The following is a 10,992-nucleotide window of genomic DNA, read 5'->3' on the forward strand; positions in this document are numbered from 1 at the left end:
ACTGACCTCTCTGTTCTTTATCCCCATCTATACTTCCTCATCATCCAGAAGCCCCAATTCCAGAGGGCATGAGCAGTCCATGTCCAAGAGGGCATGAGTAGTATTGGATTAGTGTTTGTTCCCTGCTCAGGTGTAAGCACCAGGGGACACTCCTGCTGCCAGGCTTATCAAGATAGTCTTGGCATTCTTTTCCCTCTGCTTTTCTAACCAGATGTAAATCAAGCAGGTGTCTCCAACCTGCATGTTGAACAGTGGCCTTGAGGACTTTGAAGTTGATTCCAAAAACTATGGGGGATGAAACATCAGTAAAGCCCAGAAATGAGCCACACCAGCCTGTCAGTTTGCCCTGTGAGCATTCTACAACATGTCTAGGTGATGAGGCTTCTTGTCTCCTTGTGTGGATGCAGCTTGGCTCCAGGAGTACACATGAATAAGGTGGGTGTTTACCTCCTTTCCCTTGACCTGGCCCACTTGTTGGATAGTCATTTTCTCAGAATTAAATAATACTTCATTTAAGGATTTATGGAGAAATAGATGATTCCATGGTCAGAGATCTTTACTTCTGCAGAGAGAGGTGGAGAGGATTGGTAGGTGACACACAGGATTATACCACAAAAAAAACAAATCCTGAGAGTCTCTGCCAGTTCCAGCCTGTGCCATAGACTTGATAGCCTTCCAATTCAGTCACAGTTCCACAAAAAAACTCTTCAATGATTCTTCCCTGAAGGAAGATGATGCAGAAGATCTAAACCAAACTAACCACTTTCAGTGAAAAATCCACTTTGGACCCCAGAACTTCTCAGTTCAGATTGAACCTGCCAAAGTGACACTGCTAGACATTGCATCAGGATTTGTATCCCAAAGGCTTATGTGCTTAGGCTTTTCTCCCCAATACAGAAATGTTCACACATGGGTTTTCAGGAAAGGATTTAATGCTGGGTTCCTGGACATCTTTAGTGGATTAATCCAGTCATAGATGAATACACTATTAGGAGGTGGTATAAATTAGAGGTACATTGGGCAAAGAGATAGAATGACCTCAGCAGGATTGTGTGCTGAAGAATGATATTGTTTTATAGGTGATCACTCCTTTCTCTTTTTTGTCATCATGATCTCTCTGTTTCGAATTTTTATTCTGATTTTAATTTGACTTCTGGTTGTTCTTTTTGTACTGCACCTTCTTGTACTACTTCTGGGTCTGTTTCTTGTTCCTATATTAAACTTTTAAGATCTTCTTGATTCTTCCCCTCCACCATTCCTCATCTTCTTGCTCCTCCTCTTCCTTCTCATCATCCTCCTTCTACTTTTTCTTCCTCTTTCTCTTCATTTCCTGATCCTCTTCCCCCTCAGGTTTGTCCTCTGTCTCCTTCTCCAACTTCTTTTTTCTCTAAGTATTGTTGGCATGCTCTGAGTAGTTCAAATCTATCATACTCTTCTGCCCAGCTGCAGCCTCTGTTCAGAACCCCAAGGTGGAATCAGAATAAGTGTTCAATGAATTGCAAGTAGTGAAAACAAATCCAAAGACAAGTATCTTCCTTTCTTTATAATTGTTATAGTCATGAAATACTGCCTAATAGACACATCCCATTTTGGTCATGCTTCTGCCTGTGGTAGTGAACACCTCACCTGGACTAGGCTTTCTAAAATAGATGTCACAACTGAAAAGCTTCCCTAAAGAAAACAAGATTTTCAAAATCTAGGAGATGGCCAGCATCACTGCCACCCTCCTGCCATAATGCATACATGCTGTCACACCTAGTGGGTTCCAGGCACCCAGCTAGTCCTCCATTTTGAGATATGGCATTAGGATAGCCCACACATGTTGTGTTGAGCCTGTGGAGCTAGAGAAAAGTCCCTTTCTCTGATGTAGGCCACCCAGATAGCACAGTTTGGTTGCAGTAGCTCAGGACCTGCCTGAAGGTCTGAGCATGTTGGCCATGCAGGTCGGATCTGGAACACAGGCACACCTTAGTGACTGCATGATCCCATCTCTGAGGCAAGACAAGTGTCAAGTTAGGCCATTTGGGGAAAGGGCTAGACACACACTGTGGGGGCTGGTGCCTGTGTTACTGGGAGCACTTCTGACCCTACTTCTCTGATCTGCTGCCAACAGAGGCTACAGAGGAGGATAGTGGGACACAGAGCATGGATCTGCCCCACTCAGTGTGTGCAGGCATACTCCATGGCCAGCAGCCTCCTGCCATACCCAGTGAGCTTGGAGCAGACCCCTCTTCCCATCCTGAGAGCTCTTCCCTTCTTCATGTGCCACTATCTCCCAATTGTCTCTGGCAATATCTACTCGGTGAGATGACAACATCCCTGGGTACTGCTCTCTGATCCCAGGACAGTGTGGTCCTACACACGCTGCTGAAATGGGCCCTCTGGAGCTAGAACTAGACATTGTTGAGGCTAAATGGCAGGTGTGGTCCTCTGGATCTTTGTTATTTGAGAAAAAAACAGGTTTTGGTGTTCAAAAATATTTGATTTGGAAATCCTCATCCCCCCACACCAATAATTTCATTATTTCCTCAACATATGAAATTTGACTAGTAGAAAGTTAATTTCGTATTACAGAAAGTTGATTGAAATATCATTGATATCAATAATCAATCATCATACCTTCAATTTTTGTTCTCTTTTCCCCCATAGAAGCTCAGCAAGTAAGTAAGACCAGGCCACTTTGATATCTGCTCCAAAGAGTCTACCAGGCAGAATCCTCTAACTTATAACTGTCTGAGCCATAGGAGCTGGATGGAAAAGATTTCACATCATGAATACATTCTTCATTTCAGAATACTTGACAAGCATAAATATCCATTGCTCATTACATTGCTCCCCAGCCAACCATTTTTCAAAGGAACAACTCATACAAGCACACAGAAAGGGATATTCACTACACACATCCATGTGTGAAAAATACAACTGTTGTTTTTTGTTTGGACTATTTCAAATGAAATATCTCCTGCATTACCTCTACAAACCAAATGAAAATATTTGTGAAATTCCAAATTAGAAGACAAGATACACTTGCCAGGTAGACAGTGTCATGAATTCTGACACTCCAAATGTAGTGTGTGTGTTTAGGAGACAATCACAGTTTACATGAGAAAGTCCTATGAAATCCATTAGGAAGATCAATGCTCTAGTCCTACCATGCAAGTGATATGACTTTGAAGCCTATTTTTCATCTTTAATGAAATTTGTACACGTTTCACAGATAGTTGTTTCTCTCCCAGGTACTTTATGGGTTCTTCTGGGTTCATGATAGGAAACTGAAGGGGCTGCATCATGTGGAGATTACATTATGCCAGTATTAAAAACAGGAAAAAGATTTACTATGTCATGAGGTAAGAAAATTAGAAAACTAATGAAGTGGACATGAAAAAGGTGTTTCTGGGGAGGGTGAGTTGCTTGTAGTTGGGGGACAGACTAACCCAAAGCCTCTGTGCACACGGATGCATTGGGCTGTACCCTAAGTGACCATAACAACAAACAAGCATACCTTGGAGTTGTCTTTGCAAGGTTGTCTGCTTCTTACCCTTCAGTCTGAATTTGATGCCAACACTTCAGAGTCCCCCTAGCTGAACAGATGTGCATCAGCCCGCTTCCTGTCTTATTGCTCTTAATGTCATTCCCATTATTTACAATTGTATTTTAATGTATAGGACTGTTTCTTTTCTGTTCCTTCTCTTTATGTATGAGCTTATGTATGCCAAACATGCTTTCAATTTCACCAGTATTTAGTACAGTCTGGCACACAGTAGGTATGCTGCAAATCTTTAATAAATTAATTAATAGGAAGATACATTGAAATATTCAGAAAGCCTGGCCACAAAGACAGTCAGAGAGAGATGCTGTCAGCTCCTGCAGGTGTGAGGCAAGCAGCATCTAGCAAGGAAGCTAACAGGGAGAGCTCTGAAGACAGTGCTTGTGTTGGCAGGGGTTGGAGAGAGGATGTCTTCCATCATTGTGTTCAGACATGCTGTGAGCTGCATCATCTGCAGAGGGAAAGGGCGTGTGAGTATAACCTGACTCACAGAGGGTGATATGAGTGTAGCAGGACTGGATGTCCAAGCCCTCTGCTCTTTTAATCTTTTTGGTGTATGGGTGAGACAATTCTCCCTCAGCACATGTTTTTAACAAGGCAGTTTTAAATGGATTTTGACTCCTCATGTGCTTGGCTTCCTGATGGGTCCAGATCCCACAGCTTCAGCCTTTCTCACTAGATGCTCACACCGTGTGTGGGACTTCCCTATGACCGCTGAGGTTCTGACTTCACTTCCCAGAACTCCTACTGCTCTCTAAACCAGATTCTTCAGTTTTTCATTTTCTCTTTTTAATAATTTTGTTTTTCCATAACAAATTTATTAAGATAAGATTCACATGCCATTAAATTCACCCTTTAAAATGTGCAGGTTTGTTACTCTCAGTGTGCTCACAAGGGTGTGCAGCCCTCAGAATGATCTAATTTTAGAACATTTTTATCTACCCTAAAAGAAATCATCAGCACTCGCTTCTCCATCGCCCCTTCCTGCCAACCCTCCCCTGCTCTGTCTCTATGGATTGGTCTGTTCTGCACATGTTGTAGAAATAAACTCTGTGGTCTTGGGTGTCTGACATATTTTCATGCAGCATGGTTTTCAGGGTTTCTGTAGCATGGACCAAGACATCACTCCCGCTTTGTTTAGTTTTTGTTTTCTTTTTTGAGATGGGGCCTCACTCTGTTACTCAGGCTGGTCTTGAACTCCTGAGCTTTATGATCCTTCCTGCCTTTGCCTTTCAAGAAGTCTTATGGTTTTTTTGTTTGTTTGTTTGTTTTTTAATTTTAGCTTTTATTGTGTTAATTGTGGTAAAGGTACATAAATCATCATTTTAGCCATTTTAAGAATGATTCAGTGGAATTAAGTGCATTCACTTCTTTCTTTTTTCCTTCCTTCCTCTCTTTCTTTCTTCCTTTCTTTCTTTCTTTCTTTTCAATGATCACCATCATCTTTCTCCAGTATGTCTTCATTTTCCCAAACTGAAACTCTGAACTTATTAAACAGTAACTCTCTGTTCTTCCCTGTTCCCAGGCTCTGGCAACCACCATTCTTTTTTTCTGTCTCCATTAATTTGATTACTGTAGGTACTTAATGTAAGAAGAACTGTACATCAGGTGTCCTTTGTGTCTGGCTTATTCACCTAGCATAAGGTATTTAGGGGTCACCCAAGTTGTAGCAATTAGAATTTTCTCACAGTTCTTTGGAACACATGTGCACAAGTGGAATTGGAGGATCATGTGGTAATTCTGAATCCAGGTTTTTGAGGAGCTGCTATGTTCTTTCCATAGTGACTGTACCAATTTACCTCCCACCTGCTAAGGGTCCCAGTTTCTCCACGCACTTCTCAACACTCTTTGCCTTCCATCAGTCCTAGTGGGTACAAAATTACAACTCATACAGTTTTGATCTACGTTTTTCTCATGGCTTAATGGTGTTGTGACATTCACATACCAATTTTGGAAAAGTGTGGATTTGCATTCTTTGCCCATTTCTTAATTGGGCTGTCTTTTAATATTGAGTTATAAAAATACTTCATATGTTCTGGATAGAAGTCCCTTACCAGATATGATTTGCAAATATTTTCTGTTTTTATGCATTGTATTTTTGCTTTCTTGGTAGTGTTCTTTATGGCAAAATGTTTTTAATTTTGACAAGTCAAATGTTCAATTTTCTCTTTGATTCCTTGTGTTTTTATGGGTCATATCTAAGAAACTACTGCTTGATTGAAGTTTGTGAAGATTTACTTCTGTTTTATTCTAAATTTCAGGGTTTTAGCTCTTATATTTATGTCTCTGATCTCTTTTGCTCTGATTTTTTATATGGTGTGAAGATGATGTCCATGTACGTCATTGTCCCCTATTTCACAAAAAAAGGCCATCATCTCCCTCCATTGAATTTTCTTAGAACCTTTGCAAAAACCATTTGACCATTAATGTAAGATTTGTTTCTGTACTCTAATTCTATTCCATTGATCATTATTTCTGTCATCATACCAGTACCACACTGCCTCAATTACTGTATCTTTGTATTAAATTTGGCAATACTGTTTCTATAACTGTCACATACTCGTTATAGAAATTCAAGCAAAATAGAAAAGTACAAAGGAGATTAATCATCATTCAAATTCCCACCACTGAGAAATGCCTACAGTATTATATTACTGCCATTTCAGAAGCCACACCATTTCTCTCTATATGTGCTATATGGGATGTATGTATACACATCGAAGATTGTGTATGTATGTGTTGTATGTTTATGTACACATGGATAGAAATTATTAAAAATAATTTTATAAAAGTAGGGATATATATGTATATATTCCATCCCCAGTATTGAGGATAGACTCAGGGCCTCATCCACACCAGGCAAGTGTTCTACCACTGAGCTACACCCACAGCCCCTGTATGTAATTTTTAATAAACTCTTTCAAATTTCTTTCACTCAAAATTAGTAAATATGAAAGAAACTAAAGGAAAGATAAAGAATTTTCTGAAATTAAGATTATTGCAAGAGAGATCATTGCCTCAATGATGCTTTTATGGTTAAGAAACATTATTACAAAAAAATGTTAAAAGATTGAAATTGTTATTTTCCCCCTTACATATTTCATCTCACAGACCATCAGCTCATTCACTACTGTGAAAGTTGAGGACATCAGCAGTTGTAAACTTCTACTTATTCTCCCAGTTCTAAATTTTTCTTAGTTGTGATTTTTATATAGTCAGGCTTAGAGTTCATTCACAGTAACCATAATTTTCATAGTTGTGTAGATTTTTGTTTGGTTGGTTTTGAGAGACTATCTTGCTAAGATGGTGAGGTTGGCTTCATATTTGTGATCCTCCTGCCTCAGCCTCCCAAGTTGCTGGGATGACAGGCAAGCACCACTGGGCCTGGGCAGTTGTATAGTTTTAGTTCTCTGTGTAAAGGACTTCAGAGTTCTTAAACCAGTCATTTTATTATGCTTCTATATTTATGAATATTTTATTTTGATTCAACTCTTTGTTGGCCGAATTTCATTGTCAACTTGGTGTTCAAGTCTCCATCTCCCAGGCAGTATAAATCTCAGTTCTTCCTGCTTGAGAATGCTTGTATGTTGGCTGTATTTTAATTACAAACTGGATTTTATATTCTGGGTCACATTTCCATTCTGCAGAACTTCAGACATTGCTCTACTGCCTTCTGGTATCAATGCTGTAAAAACCATTGGAATTGACCTACTTTTCTCCTTTTAGGCCACTTAGATGGCAGAAGAACTCTTTATCTTTGAAGCTCAGTAATTTGATGAGAAAATGGGTTGGTGCTCATAATTTTGTGTTGTTCCCCTTCTGTTCACCTCCAGAAAACAGCTGCATTTTAAAACCATAGCCTATCCTTTAATGAAATTGTCTTAATTTTATCTCTGAGTTCATCTCCCACCTACAGGGTTCTGAAATTCAAACTTGCCAATTATCCCTGTGTTATATCTTCTTTGTCAACTAGAGCTATTATTTATGAATTTTTTTTGTCTTTTTCTTCTTTACAGCCTGGGTTTATATCAAGAAACCCCTTTTATTACTAGCATTGTCTTCTTGAATGCCATTCTTTATACTGCTCTTTCTACCTCATTAATATCCTATACTGATAGTATTTTGGTCCTTAATTAATTTCCTTTGTTTTGGAAGCTTGCTTTTTTGGTCTCCCTTTGTTGTTTTGTCATCTTTCTGCTTTTATTTTGCTGAGCTTATTTTGTGTTTTTGTTAATTTATTTAGTAGTGTCAAACATTCATTGAGCATTTTCTTCCTTTCCTTGGACTGGATTCTTTGTCTTTTAAATGTTTTGCTTCTGTCTGTCTCTTTTTATGGATTGTCACGTTAGTTTACACAGTTGCAAAATTTTTCTTTTTGCTCCTTCTCAGCACTGATAGCAATGCCTGGATCTTTCATATGAATTTTTATTTATATTGGAACATGATCCTTGCTTCCTTTCCTGACTCTTCTTAGGCTTGCTTTTCTTCCTCTCTGAGCTGCAGTTTGAGCCTTGGCCACTGTGCATGGAGGAGGGAGGAGTCAGACTCTGCTATGGCCTTAGCTGGCCTTTGTTGGAGAACTGGCTTTGAGTCTCTTGCAGATGTGTTAAGTGTCCTCTTACCAAGATTCTCATGACCAAATAGGGTGCCACCTTTCCAAATGAGGGTTAGTGCTTGTTCCTCTGCTTGCATTGGAACCTGGAGCTCTGCCGCTTATCAGGGTCTTCCAAGACGTTGGTGTTACACATTTTGTTCAGTTGTCTCCAGCATGCATTTCCAGCCCTCCACAGTCAAAAGAGAGGAAAGATGAAGTTATTCCTGCTTCTTTTTGGTAAAGTTGCAGGATGTGGTCAGCTCAGTGCTACACAGCTGAGTGGGAGGCTGTGAGAGGGGCAGAGAGAGAGTTAGCCACGGGGCCAGAATGCTAATTCCCATCCTTTCTTGCATCTTTTTGAAGTCCATCCCAGGAGGCTGTACTATTTTTCTTTGTTGGGATGCTGCTGATCCAGTTTTTGCTATGTTCTTTTTTTTTCCTGTGTGTATGTGTGTATGTTAGATAGGGTCTTCCTCTGTTGCCCATGGCTTGTCTCAAACTCCTGAGTGCATGTGATTTTCCTGACACAGTGCCCTGAGTGCTAAGGCTACAGGTGCAAGCCACCAAATCAAGTTTTTTTTTACATGACAGTAGAATATATTTCAATGTATCACACATACATGGAGTACAACTTGCCATTCCTGTGGTTCTATATGAAGTGGAGTTACACTGGTTGTATATTAATATATTAACATAGAAAAGTTATGTCCCATTCATTCTAGTGTCTTTTCCAATCCCATCCTCCCTTCATTTCCTCCAATTCTACCTGTCCAATCCTGTGAACCTACACTCCCCACTCCTGCCCATTGTAAGTAAACATCTGCATATCAGAGAGAATTTTCAGCCTTTTGTGTTTGGAGACTGCCTTCTTAAACTTAGAATGACAGCCTTCAGTTCCATCCATTTACCAGCAAATACCATAATTGCATTCTTCTTTATGGCTGGGTAATATTCCATCATGTATATGTAAAAAGAACAGAGGATGCTAATTGAAATGCAAAGTGTGATGAAGATAATGTTGAACAGCCAGTTCAGTGGTCACCTGCAGAATGACGCATTAGTAGAACATCATGAACAGACATCTTTACCAGCCCAGGAACAACTGCAACTGATGCCCAGCTGGAGCAAGAAAACATCAAAAGCTCTCCTCTTCCCTCTTCTGATTTTTCAAAGGAAGAGGTGATTGGCATGGTGACAGGAGCCCACAAGGATACATTTATGTATAATCAAGAGCAGCAAGACAACTCAGCTGAGAGCATGTGGCCCCAGAGAGGAGAGTGGATTCCCAAGAACATGGGTGGTATAATTTAAATCACGACCATTGACCATATGGCAACGGGCTAAACAGCCATTTTCCTTGCAGTGAGAGCCAGCAGCATCTCAATGGACAGTACAAAGGGAGGAACATAATACATTTCCCAAATGGCCATGCCATTTGTATTGCAAATGGACATTGTATGAACTTCTCCAATGCTGATACTCAAAGAGTTTGTGATGGAGTTTCAATAGATGGATTTTCTCAGAATGAGAACAAGAATAGTTACCTGTGAAACACTGGAGGGAGGATGCCTCTGGTTTGTCCAATGAGTAAGTCTCCATCTATGGATCACATAAATCAGGGCATGAAATCTGGGAAGAATTTTCCATGAACTTCACTCCAGCAGTGAAAGAAGTGGTGGAATTTGCAAAGCGTACTCCAGGATTCAGAGATCTCTCTCAGCAGGACCAGGTCAACCTTTTAAAAACTGGGACTTTTGAGGTTTTAATGATAGAGTTTGCATCATTATTTGATGCAAAAGAGCATACTGTCACCTTCTTAAGTGGAAAGAGAAATTGTGTGGATCATTTACACTCAATGGGAGCAGGGGATCTGCTAAACTCTATGTTTGAATTTAGTGAGAAGCTAAATGCCCTACAGCTTAGTGATGAAGAGATGAGTTTGTTTACCGCAGTTGTCCTAGTGTCTGCAGATCCATCTGGAATAGAAAATGTCAACTCTGTGGAGGCTTTGCAGGAAAATCTCATTCATGCACCAATGACCTTAATAATGAAAAACCATCCAAACGAGGCTCTATTTTTACAAAACTACTTCTAAAGTTGCAGATCTTCGATCTTTAAACAACATGCCCTCTGAGGAGCTCTTGGCCTTCAAAGTTCATCCGTAAGGCCTTTGTTTATTTTAACATGAACTGATGCTAACTGTACATTTTGTGCTAAAATGCTTATTTATATGTGTGTACCCTATATGGAGATAGAAAAGACAATGCAAGATTGTAGGTTATCTCTGTAATCATACAGTAGCTGTTTGGATCAGGAACTCTTCAGCCATGATTAGACATTGACTGCATCTCCCCAGTAGACCAATTAGCTGTGTTGCACTGAGACTGGAGAAGTTACACTGAATTATAATCACACTGAATGTTAGACTTTTTCATCTGCCAAAACCAAAAACCATTTTATTCTCCCTGTGATATACATATAATGCACAATCACAAGTACAGGAGGATGTAGAAATCAATCCTTTGTGGTAGAAGTTGTGTTGAATATTGGAAATCTTGGGATTACCACAGGACTGTTAGATCTGGTTATCAAATACTTTGGGAGCTGGGAGAACTTAATGTTTGCATTTTACTCTGACACTTTTAAAGTATATGAATTTTGGCATGTACTTGGTTGTGGAAAATGAGAATTGTAAATATTATTCTTTGTTTCACATTTATAGTTATCTGAAATGTATCTGTTCAGCACTCAGAGGATGAAAGGTGGACACTAGGGTTGCCCACACAGAAAATAAAATACAGAACAGAAAAATGAAGCCAAATTTTAATTTCAGATAAACAATAATAATTTT

The 10,992-nt window shown here is 39.7% G+C and overlaps 1 pseudogene; it reads left to right on the forward strand.

Moving 5' to 3' along the window:
• The first annotated feature begins 9,123 nt into the window (after positions 1 to 9,123).
• On the forward strand, positions 9,124 to 10,306 carry LOC143380575 (nuclear receptor subfamily 1 group D member 2 pseudogene; annotated as a pseudogene).
• Positions 10,307 to 10,992: the final 686 nt, after the last annotated feature.

This window comes from Callospermophilus lateralis, chromosome 14 (assembly GCF_048772815.1).
Source record: "Callospermophilus lateralis isolate mCalLat2 chromosome 14, mCalLat2.hap1, whole genome shotgun sequence".
Lineage (NCBI taxonomy): Eukaryota > Metazoa > Chordata > Mammalia > Rodentia > Sciuridae > Callospermophilus > Callospermophilus lateralis.